Here is a 14,765-nt window from a genome sequence, read left to right as displayed (position 1 = left end):
GCAACGAAAACGAAAAATGGAGAAGGATGGATTTATGGTTTTTTCTTGCGTGAACCTGAGGAAGGAGATGGAAAATTTGGGTTTTCCTTCCTTTCTGTTTCTTTCCTTTGCTTTTCCTTTCTTCCTTTTTCCTTCCTTCCTTTATATACTATTTTCTTTTCCTTTTCCTTCCTTCTAGTTTTCCTTTCTTTTTCCCTCCAAGCAAACATATATATATAAAATAAATATAACTTAACAAATATCTCAAAATCTAGATATTTATTAAATTACCGTTTCACCCGAAACGCCTTAAATTAACCGTAAAGTATTTACCGCAGTTAAATTCAATTTATTTATCGACGAGAAATTCTAATTGGCATCGAAATATCTTTTTGATTATAAAACTCCAAAATATTATTAACTTTGGCTTAAAAGCCTCCGAGCCAAAATCCAAAATATACCAAAAATACATAAAAGGGTACTTTAAAATTATGGGTCTTACAATGTCCATTACAATTTGTTAGTAACATGCACACAAATGAAATATCGACCTCATTATTATTTTGTTATTATTATTTTCATATTAGTATGTTTTTACTTTGATTGCTTTTCCCTTTCACCATTAAACACATTTGAAGAGGAGGATCTACATGCTCAATTTTTCTATCAAAATAAATTCATACTTTTTGTTTCATTTCTCTCATTTATTATTCTCTCTTTCCCCCTTTAATTTGTTGTTCCAATTACAACCTTCTTGATGTATATATGTAACACCTTTCAAAAGTATTAGTTATACCATCTTATCTTAAATAAATAAATAAAGTCAAAATATAAAAGTTTTTCATTGTCACTACAAATTTTTTTAAGATAGTTATTTAACCTTAAAAAGTGTCTTTGACTATGTTCACAAACTTTACTTACTCTAGTGTATAAATCCATGCAATGCATGAGATTTCATATTGATGTCAATGTGATGAATACACGATATATTGAATACATATATAATTTTAACTGAAAGAAGTAATAATCTTATTATATCTGCCAATATAATACAAGAATCACTAAATTATAAGAAATTTGCAATTTCCTTTTAAAAAACAATGGTAACTCAACATCAATAATTATCAAGCATTATTTTAAACTCTTTAAATAAATGTTTATAAATTGTTGAACACTTCTCTATATGTTTGAAAATGTATGTCTAATTTCCCTCATCTGTTAACTCAAAATAGGCAAAGTAGAAGCAAAAATAAACTAGAGAAGAAGAATCACACTGATAATTTTTACGTGGAAAAACCTCTCGAGAAAAACCATATGACCTAGTCTAGTAAAATTTCTCCACTCTAAAAAGATTCAAATTCCAATAGCTCTCTTGATACAAGGGGGTCTCTCTCAATCTCACCCAATTTTGATGAATACATTATCTTTCAACTTTCACCAAACTATAATGGAAACAAGAATCTCTTTCTCATAAAGATGATTGCTAAAATTCACTTTCTCACTACAACTTTTGGTTTTTTTATTTTGGATGGGATGATGAAACTCCTCACAAATCCCTCTATTTATATGAGAATAATATGGCTTTGAAACTCCAAGAGAGGTGATGGATTAATGTTTTGAGATACAAGAACTCTCTTAACTATCATCTTCATATTTTCTCTATTGAATTTGTAGTCTCAAGGTTTAAAGGAGAAATTCCAAGACATCGGAATGTCAATCCTCTTTTCCTATGCATTGAAAGTATTGTGATTACCATATCATATGGCACCAACCATATAAGAGGGACTGTTTTTTATCATCCCACACTTCTTATATCCAATGATAACGAATGCAATGAATTCAACTTCAATAGTTAACAATGCAACACACTTTTGATTGTCAGTACACATCCCCCTTAAAGGAATTAAATACCATGGTTCGGGGGTCTCCTATGAATTGCCAACCGTATGAATGCATGTCTCTTGCCATATTTGCATTTGCATATCCATGAAGCTTTAGATTTCCATTGATAAAAGCACAATAAATTTTGGCAGTCCTTTTAAATATCGTAATATATATTTCATAGCATTCTAATGTTCCTTTTCTAGATTCGACAAGAGTATGCTTACAAATCATACGACTTAAGGATGTCTAGTATTTTTCAAACCATTATGTACATAAAACTACCCACAACAGAAGAATAGGGTACCGAACTTATTTCATCTTTTTCCTCCTTATTCCTTAGACATTGTGACTTGCATAGTTTGAAATATATAGTCAATGGAACACAAGTAGGTTTGGCATTATGCATGTTGAACCTTTGAATAAATTTCTTGATGTAATCTTATGATATCCACTATATTTGTCTAGAACTATCTCTAGTGATATTCATCCAAGAATCATCTTAATTGGACCCATATCCTTCATGACAAAATATTTTGTCAATGATTTCCTTAGAGTTGTTATCTTTGTTTTATCTCTTTCGATAACCAACATGTCATCAACAACCAAAAGAAGTATGATAGAGTCACCATTCTCATATTTCTTCATAAATACAGGACAATTTGCAAAGGTATTTTCAAAGTTGTTTTGGGTCATAACGTGATTAAAAAAATTGTACTATTGCCTTGAAGCTTGTTTAAGACCATAGATACTTTTCTTCAAACAACACACTATGTGTTCATTACCTTCATTGATGCGGACCAACCATAAATGAAGGCTAATGAGCTTTAAGAATTAGAAGTGGAAGAACCATTAAATAGAGGGAATGATAGGAAGCTAAAGACACAATCATAGCAACAAGTTGTTAATTTTCTTAGTTTTAAGACCTATGACAAGGTTAATCCATATCATATGAGTCTCTTTGTCATATAAATATCTTAAGACTTATTTTTCATTTTGGGGTTCAATAACCATACCTTTTAAATATTAATTATGTTTGACTTGTATGTGTGCCTAAGCATTTGGTAGCTTAAACGCAATGTCATTAGTTGTGTAACTTAGGCACCATGTCATCTTGTGTTAGGTTATATATTCCTTTTCATTGTAAGACATTTGGTAACTTAGAAGAAAAATAACACTTGTTAATTTGTGTCAGCTTAGAGAATGTTTCTATTGGGTTCTTACTTGCACCAAATTTGAATATTATCAACAGCCTCTTACTTTTGTGGTGATTATTCCTCGATCTTATAATTTCTTTGTAGTGTGTGACAGTTTCAATCGTTTCCTTTCTTCTCCATATTTTCATGTTTGTTTTATCTATTTTATTTTGTACGTTGTTTAAAAATATCGTTTGGTTAGATCCTTCAACTAATATGGAAGCGCTCAAATCCATATCATGTGATATTCAAAGCCTTTCATCAAGTGATAATATTTTTCATTAATTTTTCTATTCGTTTTTTGGAGATTTTTGAAATTTTAGTTTCATTTTGTTGCAAATCTTGTTCAATGTTAAGTTGTTTCTTGTTTATAAGTGTTATAATATGTGTTCTTATATGGGTGATTATTTTTTGTTATTTTGATTAAATTTTGAGTTTTTAGTTGTGGTTTTAGAAGAAAAAAAATGGGTTTCAGTTTCATCATCTTTTTCACTTATAATTGTTTGATCCAAAATTTCACTTGTAAACTTGTTTTCTATGTTACTTCTTTCATACATGTTCGATCTTGAAATTCAAAGGCCTAAATGGAATAGTAAAATGAGAGGAATTGAAATATGAAGAGAAAAATTTGCAAGAAAAGTTGAGAAAAAATGATTATGCACAAAAGCACTTATTAAAAGACATTTTACTAAAACAAAAATCCAAAATTGGTTCACTTTGATACATCAATCCGTATTGCCTTTATCAACCATTGCAAGTTTTATCTCAGTACTTATCTCCCACATATTTGTCACTCACATATTTGAATCGTTTAGTCATGTAGTTTCAATCTTTTTTGAGTTGTGGTTTAATTGATAATATATTTGAGTGTTTTTCTTTACTTATATTTTCTTGTTTGTCTTTTAAATTCATTGGTTTAGTCTTACAAGTTTCTCGTATTCTGTTTGACCTCTTGAATGATAACTTTGATGTGTGTTTTGTCAACATTGTTTAGGGGTTTACCACAAACTTGATTGAGAAATTATATATATTATTATGAGAGAAGGCATCATAGGAAATATGAAAGGAACCACAAACATTATCATGAAAATGAGAGGTGGAATCGAAGACACAATGAAATGTATGAAGGTGGCAAGATTAAGTTCTCTTTATTTCATAGAAAAAGTGATCTAGAAGCATATCCTTATTGTTTATTAGAGAACACATGTTTAGAAAAACTTTGTTGACTAAACAACCTTTATATTTTCTTTATTGTAATAATTTGTGTTTGTCTACTTCACATGATGTTATTCCCTCTTTTTTAGATTGTCTTTTAAACAAAATTTGATGATGTGTTCCCTAAGGAACTTCCACATAACCTACCTACTTTGCTAGTCATTGATCCCCACATTGATTTGATTTTTATTGCATTTTATCCTAGTAAGCCACCATGTAGAAGTAATCTGGAACAAACAAAAAAAATTGATAGACAAGTCCAAAAGCTTTTAAAATTTTTTTGAGTTCAAGAGAGACTTAGTCCTTATGTGATGCCAATAACTTTAGTACCAAGAAAAGATGGAACATGGCGCACGTGCACTGACTTTCGTACTATTAATAAAATTACCCAAAAATATAGACATTATATACCTAGGCTTAATGATATTTTATATGAATTGGATGGTACTTGTGTATTTTTCAAAATTGACTTTAAAATAGTTATTATCAACTTCAGACTAGAGATGGCGATGAGTGGAAAATGATTTTTAAAACTAAGTTTCACCTTTATGAGTTGTTATTTATGCCATTTGGCCTAACCAATGCCCCAATAATTTCATCAGATGAACCATGTTTTAAGGCACTTCATTGGAAAATTTGTGGTTGCTTATTTTGATGATATTCTTTTGTATAGCTTGAACATGCATGATCACATTGAACAACTCAAGAGTGTTTTACAAGTTCTAAGAGAAGATAAATTATATACTAACTTAGAAAAGTGCATTGTTTTTCCGAAGTAAGGTTTCCTTCTTAGGGCTTGTAATGAGTGTACAAGATGTTAAAGTAAACGAATAAAAGATTAAGGCCATAAGGGATTTTCAACATCTAAATGCATAAGTGATCTTAGGAGTTTTCATGGTCTTTCTAGTTTCTAGAGGTGTTTTGTGCCTAATTTTAGTAATTCGGCCTCTTCTTTGGATAAGATTGTTAAGAAAAATGATGTATTTAATTGGGAACAAGAGCAAGAAGATGCATTTATTATTGTAAAGGAAATATTGGTGAATGCACTTATCTTGGCTATGCCTAACTTTGCAAAAACTTTTGTAATTGAATGTGATGGATCTAATATTGGGATAGGGGCTGTATTGCTACAAGAGGTTCATCCAATTGCATATTTTAGTGAGAAATTGATTTGAGCGCACTTAAATAACAAGACATTCCTAGCCAAATTGTGCTAGACAGATACTACCACACTTTAGTAATATATATATATATATATATATATATATATAATAAAATAAAATAAAACATATTGACTTTGGCTTATACTTAAAACCAAAGAGAGTAAAACTTTTTCTTTTTCACAGCAACTTCTTTTAAGGTAGATTTTTAACTCCAAAAGTGTCGACGTATATGCTCACCAAAATATTATTTATTTTATGCGAGTGTGTAAACCCATGTAATAGGCGGCATTTTAGTTTAATGTCAATGTGATAATTAAACGATTTATTAGATACCTACCTATATAATAATAAAATTGTGACTCATAGATATGTTAAATGAGTTCCTCAATAAGATTGATAAGGTTTCTTCAAATCTTAAGAAACAAATGTAGTTCCCTTGAAAAGGATTTTGAAAATATAAAAAGGAAATAACTAACTCTGAACGAAAATGTTTCAAAACCCATAGGGGATAAAGTCTGCAATTATGTTAAGTATGAAATAGCCTTTCAAGAATTTCTTGCGAACGACATAGTCAGAAGTAAACAAGCTTCTATGATATATGATGTTAGAAGAAACAATAAACATGACATAGGCTTTGAAGAAATGAAATAAAATTATAGATTTACTCAGCCTAATATTGTGTGCACATATTGGCATGAAATGTCACAATAGAATAATTTATCCTATGATGAAAATATGGAAAGACAAGATACCTTTCATAACTAACAAACCATGACCTAACCAAATTTGGGTACCTAAAGGTTAAATAATATATCTTGCAGATATCCTTAGTAACAAAGTTGAAACACCAGTCATGGTATTTGGACAATGGATGATCACGACACATGATGGAAGGAAAAGTTTATGTTCCAAGATCTGACCCTCAAGAAATAAGGATTCGTAGGATATGAAGATGATTAGAAGGTAAAAGTTAGACATAGACTTTGTAGATCTCAAGGTTTTAGAAGAACTAGATCCATGAGAGGAACCAAATAAAATAGAAGAATCGTCAAACTCAGTCCAAAGTGAATCAGAAGATCCACCTGAAAACTCATATAAAAAAGAATCTAGAATCTCTTATCATAGGAAACACAATTGATCCAAAATCTCTGATCATAGGAACCACAATTGATCCATTGAAAATCAAACTTGCTCTTAAAGAGACATCTATGTTTTGACTGCTATCTCAAAATGAAACTACATCCATAGATCAAGCACTATCAGATAATAGATGGATACTAGCTATGCAAAAAAGAGTTGAACAAATTCAAAAAGAATGACGTGTGGGATCTAGTCCCCAAACCTAAAGAAAAGAATCCAATTAGAACCAAGTTGGTTTTTAGAAACAAACTCAATGAGAAAGGTGAAACGATTAGAAACAATGCCATACTTCTAGCCTAGGGATACAGTCAGCATGAAGGTATTAATTACATTGTATTTTTTGCCTATGTGGTAAGCTTAGAGGTTATCAAACTTTTACTTTCTTTTGTTGTATTTAATAAATTCACTCTATATCAAATGGGTGTGAAAAGTACTTTCTTAAATGGATAAATATTGGAAGAAGTGTATGTCAAACAACCTCTTGGGATTGAGGACAATGAATTTCCATACCATGTATTCAAACAAAAGAAATCTTTGTACGGTCTAAAATAGGCTCCGAGAGTTTGGTATGAGAGAATAAACAACTTCCGTCTAGAAAATGATTTTGAAAAAGGTTAGGCTGACAATAGGGTGTTGACATATCCAAAAAAGATTTCGATACTTATCACAAAAAGCAATATAAAATTCATCATAAAGTCTAAACCTTCATAATAAATGCTATTACTTTCCAATAGGTTGACAAGTGTTGTAACAAGTAAACAACCAAGAGTGTTTTGATGATTTGGTTCTAAACTAAGAAGGAAACATGCAGGTGCAAAAGGCCAAAGCGAATCTGCTTGTCAAAAAGTGTGAACTTTTCCAGATTGAAGAAGATCGGGATATTGAGAAAATGTTTTTCAAATTTTATACTCTAGTTTCTAGACTGAAGGTTCTCCAAAAAAGGTACAATACATTTGACCACGTCAAAAAGATTCTCAAGAGTCTTCCTAGGAAATGAAAACCAAAAGTAACTGTTATTCAAGAGGCTAGATATCTAAACAAATGGTCTTTGGAAGAGCTAATGAGTTCTCTCTTATCTCATGAGATTGAGTTGTATGACGACGAGCCCAAAAAGAAGTCTAAGTTCTTGACTCTCAAATCTCAAGGAAAAAAGACAAACTCTAAGGCTCTGTAAGCAACTGAAGAGTCAGAGGAAAACGACTTGGAAGATCAGAGTAAGGACTTAGAGAATGAAGAGTTGTCATTTATCTCAAAGAAAATTTAGCACAAGTGGAATGATGATATGAAATCTTTTCCCAACAGAGATTTCAGAAAGTTCCAAAACAACAAAGATGGAAGTAAAAGATTGGAAAAGAATAGACATATCTGCTATGAGTGTAGTGAACCAGGCCATATGAAATCTAACTATCCAAAACTTAACAGAGGAAAATCCCAAAGGAAAGGTGTCAAGACAAAGAACAAAGGTCTAATGGCCACCAAGGATGACTTTGACAGTGAACCTGTGGATAAAGAAATTGAAGTATTTTTTGACCAATCTCGTAATGAACTTATGAAAGTGATAAATGAGTTTTTAAATAAAAAGCATAATTTTTTTTTAAAACTTAATTAATTTAGAAAAGTTAATGATATCTTAACAACTAAATTAAATTCTCTTGAAACATAATTGAAAAAGGCAAAACTTAAGTCTAGAAGAAAATGTTTTCAAAACCTCAGAGGAAAATCACACTCTGAAAGAAAATGCTTTAAAAACGTAAGAGGATAATCGGACTCTAAAAGAAAATGTTTCAAAAACATCAGAGGATAAAGTATGCATCTTTGTTATGTATGAATTAGTCTTTCAAGAATTTCTAGCAAATGACATAGACAGATGTAAACAAGTTTCTATGATCTATGGTGTTAGTAGAAATAATAAATGAAGCATAGGTTATGAAAAACCAAAAAAAAAAATCCAAAACCTTTTTCATTTGATGTGGTTTGTTCCTACTGCCATAAGAAAGTTCATAATAGAACAACTTATCCCATGCAAAAAAACATGGAAAGACAAGAAACCTTTCAAAACTAACAAACCAAGACCCAATCAAATTTGGGTACCTAAGGATAAAATTATCTATCTTGAAGATATCCTTAGCAACAAAATGAAAACACCAGTCGTGGTGTCTGGACAATGGATGTACCTAAGATATGACCCTCAAGGAAGGAGGATTTGTAGGTTTTGGAGGTGATAAAAAAAGTAAGATCATAGGGCATGGAACAGTAGGTAATGGTTCTCTTCCCTGTATTTAAAGTGTTTTACTTGTAAAAGGATTAATATATAACCTAATGAGCATAAGTTAATTAAGTGATAGTGGTTATAATGTTATCTTTAATCAAAAGTCTTGTAAGGCAATAAATCAGAAAGACAAGTCCATATTGTTTACTGGCTAGAGGAAAAACAATATTTATAAAATAAACATCTTTGAGTTAAATAAACAAGAATTCAATTGTTTGTTAATGATAAACAATTGGTTTGACACAAAAGATTAGGGCATGCCAATTTAAAATTAACTTCAAAATTGAAAAAACATGATTTAGTAAGAGGATTGCTAAATCTTAGGTACAAATCAGATGCTCTTTGTGATGCATTTCAGAAAGGGAAACAAATAAAATTTTATTTTTCCTCTAAAAACATCGTTTCCATCGGAAACAGAAAAATATGCCTCTAATAATCAAATGCCTTTGATAGCATTGCTTTGATTGTTCTATCTTCTGATCCCGTACTCTCTACTTCCTATAGTCTTCATTCAAAATTACTAGGAGTCGTTTATGGGTTTCAATTCTAAGCTCACGAGTAGTTTTATCTTCAACAGTTCAATTGATCAAAACCATGAAGATACATGTTGTCTTCTACAATGAAGTACACAAGGTCTTACCTTGAAGGAAACAAACATTAATGTGAAGCTTCTATAAAAGGACACACTTTTTAATTTGAAGAAACAAAACAACTCACAACAATTTCATAACAATTACATACAACACAACAACTTCGAAATATTCAAAATTATCTAAGTGCTGAGAAAGAAATCAAAATGTATTATCTTGTAAACACCCTTTTGTGAGATAAATTTTTCATTAAACACAAACACTCATTCATTTGTAACTAAGCCCGATAGTGACTGCCCTTTACTCAACAACTTGACAATACTAAGTTGGAGGTGATAAGATTTAACACAAACATTGTGACTAACCAGTGTTCAAGTGTAAGTATTGATTCAATATTTTTACTAGATTAAATCCTTCAAGAGGAAGGGATTAGATGTATCAACTGAGTTAGTAGTGAACCATGATAAAGTGATGTGTCTTTGCATTCTATTTTATCTTGTTTGTTCTGTTTATTTATGGCTAATAGAAAAATGGATCTCACGGTGCGGGCCGGTATATATTTATATATGTTATATTCATTATTAGTTGTAGTCAAAAACTGCACTGTTAGATTATTAAAATTAAAAGTTTTAGAATATAGTTTTTCTAATTAGTTAAGATTTAAATGCGAGGTCATCGAAATTAAAATTGTAAGTCATAGTAGTCTAATTAGGTTAGATTGAACCATTCAATCATCAAAAGTATAATTTATAAATCATATTTAGTATAAGTAGTTAACATTGAACCATTTGTTCGTCGAAATTTAAATATATAAGTCATAACCAATCTAATTCTTTAAGATTAAACAATTGACTTATCGAAATTTAAATTTCTAAGTCATAATCAACCTAATTTGTTAGGGTTGAATAGTTGGATTCACAAAATTTAAACTTATAAGACATAGTCAATCTAATTAATTAAGATCAACAACAAAAAATAAAAAAAAATTATAGCACATTATTATTTCAAAATAAAGCAATCAACATAAAAAAATAGTAATTAATAAATTTTGTATCTTCTATTAATCCAACATGAATGTAAACTTATCCACTTTCTTTAGAATTTACTATTTGTAAAATTTTATCTTTTTATTATTACATGATCATTTATATATTTTTGTAAAAAAAAATTATTCATTTCACACATATATTGGTCATCTAGTTTAAATTATTCATTCATATATACATCACACTAAATTGTATCCACAACCTAAGTTTTTTTTATATACACCCCCAGGTATTATATTAACACTACAACCAGCTTCTTATTCCCAAATCAACCATTTTTACCATAAAATCATAAACACATGTTAACTAATAACATCAAAATTAATTTGTAACTTGAATCATAAAATCATAAAATCACTCAAACACAATATTAATGTGTAACTTGAATTGCAGGAGGAAAACTCTTACCTTAGGCGTTCTCCTTCCAAGTAATATGTTCTAAGCCTCACGAGTCGATAACCAAGAGAAACACCTTAGCCTTTAAATACTTGAAGAAGAGTATCAAGCGGGACTTGGCAGTAGCAGAAAAAACCTACACAACCAACTTCTTCTCTTTAAAGGTAACAATGCTATCCGCCTAGTTGCCTCTCCTGAAGATCTTCGTAATGTTTTAACGGTGGGATCATGGAACCTTAGTCTTGGGTTGTTACGTTTATTTTCATGGATACTAGATTTCAAGCCAGATACTATCAAGAACACAAGGTCTAAATATAATTTACCACAAAAATATTGGCGACCTAAGATTATTTTCTCAATTTCTTCTCCGGTAGGTAGGAAAGTTTTTAGCTAATTTTCCTGCCAACTTTTAAGTTTGCTTGGACTTAAATTCTTCTTTTTCAACTTAAGGTCTTATAATATCCCAAACCTTTGGGGGTTTTGTGTTGCCTCTCTTCATCCAACTATGGTTAGTACCTCTGCTCAGCAAGTTACTTTCTCTTTTATGGCTGATCAAAAATTTTGTTATGTGTCAGTAGTTTATGCTAGTACATTACATGTTAATTGACGTCAGCTTTGGATAGAACATAGTCTAATCATGTCAAATTTTCTGGTCCCTGTACGTAGTGTCATTGGTGACTTTAATGCAGTTCTTGGCTCTCATGAGAAGTATGGTCGATGCTTGACTAATAAAATATTTGTTGATGAATTTATAATGTGATCTAATTTTAACCATCTCATTCATCTTGATTTTAGAATCAATTTGGATTGAAGAACAATTACCTTTAATCATTTTGATGATAACAAAAATTATTTTGTGAAATAATTTATAATATTAATAAACTTAATTAAGTGTGCAGTTCTCTTGTCGTGAACCTTAAAGACTTTATGCAACATCTTATATTGATTGTAGAAGAAAAAAAAATATAAATAAGACAATGTTCTAGAAAATCTATTAAAATTGTGATTGACTATGATATTGCCATTTAAAAACACGAAGTTGCCTTCTGCATCCATAATCCATTATATTCATTTACATAATCGATTATTTGGATTTTAAAAACCACATATGTCAAATTTTGTAGTCTTAATCCATTATGGTATCAGACACAATTGATTATTATTGTCTGATACAGACAAAACATGTCTTTTTTATATTTTAATATTTGAAAGCACTACAAAAAATTTGCCATATACCAACGGTTGTTTTTAGTAACACATATAAATGTCGTAGGTATAGATATAATATACCAACAACCACTAAACAAGAAGTCCTAGGTATAGCGAGGTATTTAGAGATAGGTATTTAGTGACAGAGTTAAATAGTTGGTATACCCCAAAATAAATAAAAAATTCAGTCCCGCCTCAAAACTCTGAGTTCCCGCTGCCAAATACTTAAATCCTCTTTTACAAGCTGCGCTGCTTCAACTTACCCTTCTCTCCTGCAAAACCTCACCGCCGCCGCCGCTGCAACCTTCACCGCCGCTGCAACCTTCAACTTACCCCTTCGCAACCTCACCGCCGCTGCAACCTTCAACGAGTCGTCGCTGCAACCTTCACCGCCGCTGCAACCTTCAACGAGCCGCCGCTGCAACCTTCCCCAATTTCCATGCTTGCAACGACTTTAGTGTTGCTAACCTGAAGGTGAGTAATGGTCCACGATCTCATATAGCCTTCGATGGTTGCAACAATGCAAAATTCTCCAATTTATTAGTCAATGCTCCTTCTACTAGCCCTAACACTGATGGCTTTGACATTGCTGCTTCTAAATATATTTTAATAGAAGATTCCATCATTAGCACTGTCGCCGCCGCATCAATCTTAATCTAACAACCTTCCTTGAACGAGAAATCTCACCGGTCGCCACTGCTACAATCTTGAATCAAGGTATGCAGGTTTCTGCAATTTTTCTTAAAAATCCCCAATTTTCTTTGCAATTTTTCTGCAGTTTTGTGTTTTTGCTTAAAAAGCTCCAATTTTTCTTCAATATAAATGAGAATAACTATAGTTCCAAAACAACCTAACATTACTCTTTTTTACCAAAATGGGACCTAGCTTCCTTAGATTTGGATTAATGTTTTTATGAAGGTGCTTATCGTTTGTGATCATGTAGATGTTTGTAATGTATAAATGGGATTAAGGGACAATGATTTCATCTTTTTAAGACACAGATTAATTTAACACATAATCAAAGTTGTATGTATGGTTGAAATAAATTCACAACCTATTTATCATTTTTCTCATCTAAAATTGCTGAAGATAAAAATACTATCTGAAATGCTCATATCATATACTATAATAAACCTCTGTTTACTACAATTTATTGTGCTCTGTCATGGACCCTGCTATCTACTATATACGACTATATCTAAAGGAAAAGAAAAAAATCGACAAATAACCATCCGGATTCAATTCCAACTAAAGAAAAACTAAAAAATGAGTGAATCTAGACAAAAAGTTAAACATGCAAATGATAAGGAAGGAATACAAAATGATAAGGAAAAAAGTTAAACATTAGGAATCAGACAAATGATAAGGAAGGAATACAAAATGTTCCTACTCATACAAATTCAACCAACATGCAAGAAAGTAATGTTGCAGAAGATGTCATACATGAGTCTATAGAATCTCACTCTATTCCTTCTGACATAGAAGCTGAAGAAGAACCAAATGAAAAAAGTATAAATTTTATATCATTTCATTTGTTATACTTTATTTATGTAAACATAGTGATTTATGCTTTTATGACTTTTGTTTTACTTGTAGATGTAGAACCTAAACGGGTTAGAGGTCCAACAAGAATGCTAGATGTATGGGAGATGGAAGATGGTGATGTCATAATTGTTCGTTTGGACAACCACGGTCGGCCCATTGGGAATGAAACAACAACTCTGACTCGTTTCATAGGTAGTGTGGTTAGAAGACATCAATATGCTCCAATCAGCTACAATTCATGGAAAGATATGCCAACGAGTTTCAAAGAAGAAATGTTGAAATTGATAGAGGTGTTATTATTGTACATTGAGTTAATAGAGATATTAATAGAGTTACAAAGAAGAAATGTTAAAATTATTTTAACGTCAAAAGTTGTAATATAACTTCTTTTTTATGTTTTATTTTTAATATCTCTCGTTATGTAGAGCAAATTTGAGTTTGTTCCTCCAATAAATGACTCAACAAGAGAAATGATAAAATTTGAGTTGAATGAGAAGTGGAGGCAATGGAAAAGTGATTTAAAGTCAAAGGCATATGATCCCAAGTAAGACAGAAGATGAAGTTGCAACTGCAATACCTGATGATAGGGTTGACCCAAATCAATATCGTGATTTGGTTCATCGTTGGTTTTCTAATGAAGGACAAGTAAGTTATAAATGCTATTATGTCTCAAATAATTATTAACTGATTCATTATGTTGAATAATATTTCTTGTATGAAATACATAAAATAAGTCAAATTAATAGACAAAATCGTGCTAAGTTTGAAGATGTTCATTGTATGGGTACAAAAAGTCTCCCAAAATTTATTGATGAAAAGGTTTGTTTCGATTTGTACTTTTAATGGGGTGAATTGTAATTAAAAAATAAAATACATTTAACTTGTTTGTTTGGGTTTAGATAAAAAAAGAGCAAATGAGTGGTACCTAGACATGAAGAGATTTATGTTGAAACTCGTACTCGTAAAGATGGGTCAATTGTCAATGAAAAGGCTGCAAGGGTGATTGTAAGTTTTGAGCTTTAATTAGTTCTATAAAGTGACTTACTTATTTTAGTATAATGAATTAATTTTTTATAGTGTTGTTTGTTTTGGAAGACAATTGATAATATTTCGTAGAGTGACTTATAGTAAAGATT

This window comes from Cicer arietinum, chromosome 4, assembly GCF_000331145.2.
Source record: "Cicer arietinum cultivar CDC Frontier isolate Library 1 chromosome 4, Cicar.CDCFrontier_v2.0, whole genome shotgun sequence".
NCBI classification, from domain to species: Eukaryota; Viridiplantae; Streptophyta; class Magnoliopsida; order Fabales; family Fabaceae; genus Cicer; species Cicer arietinum.
Note: the sequence above shows the minus strand (reverse complement) of the source record.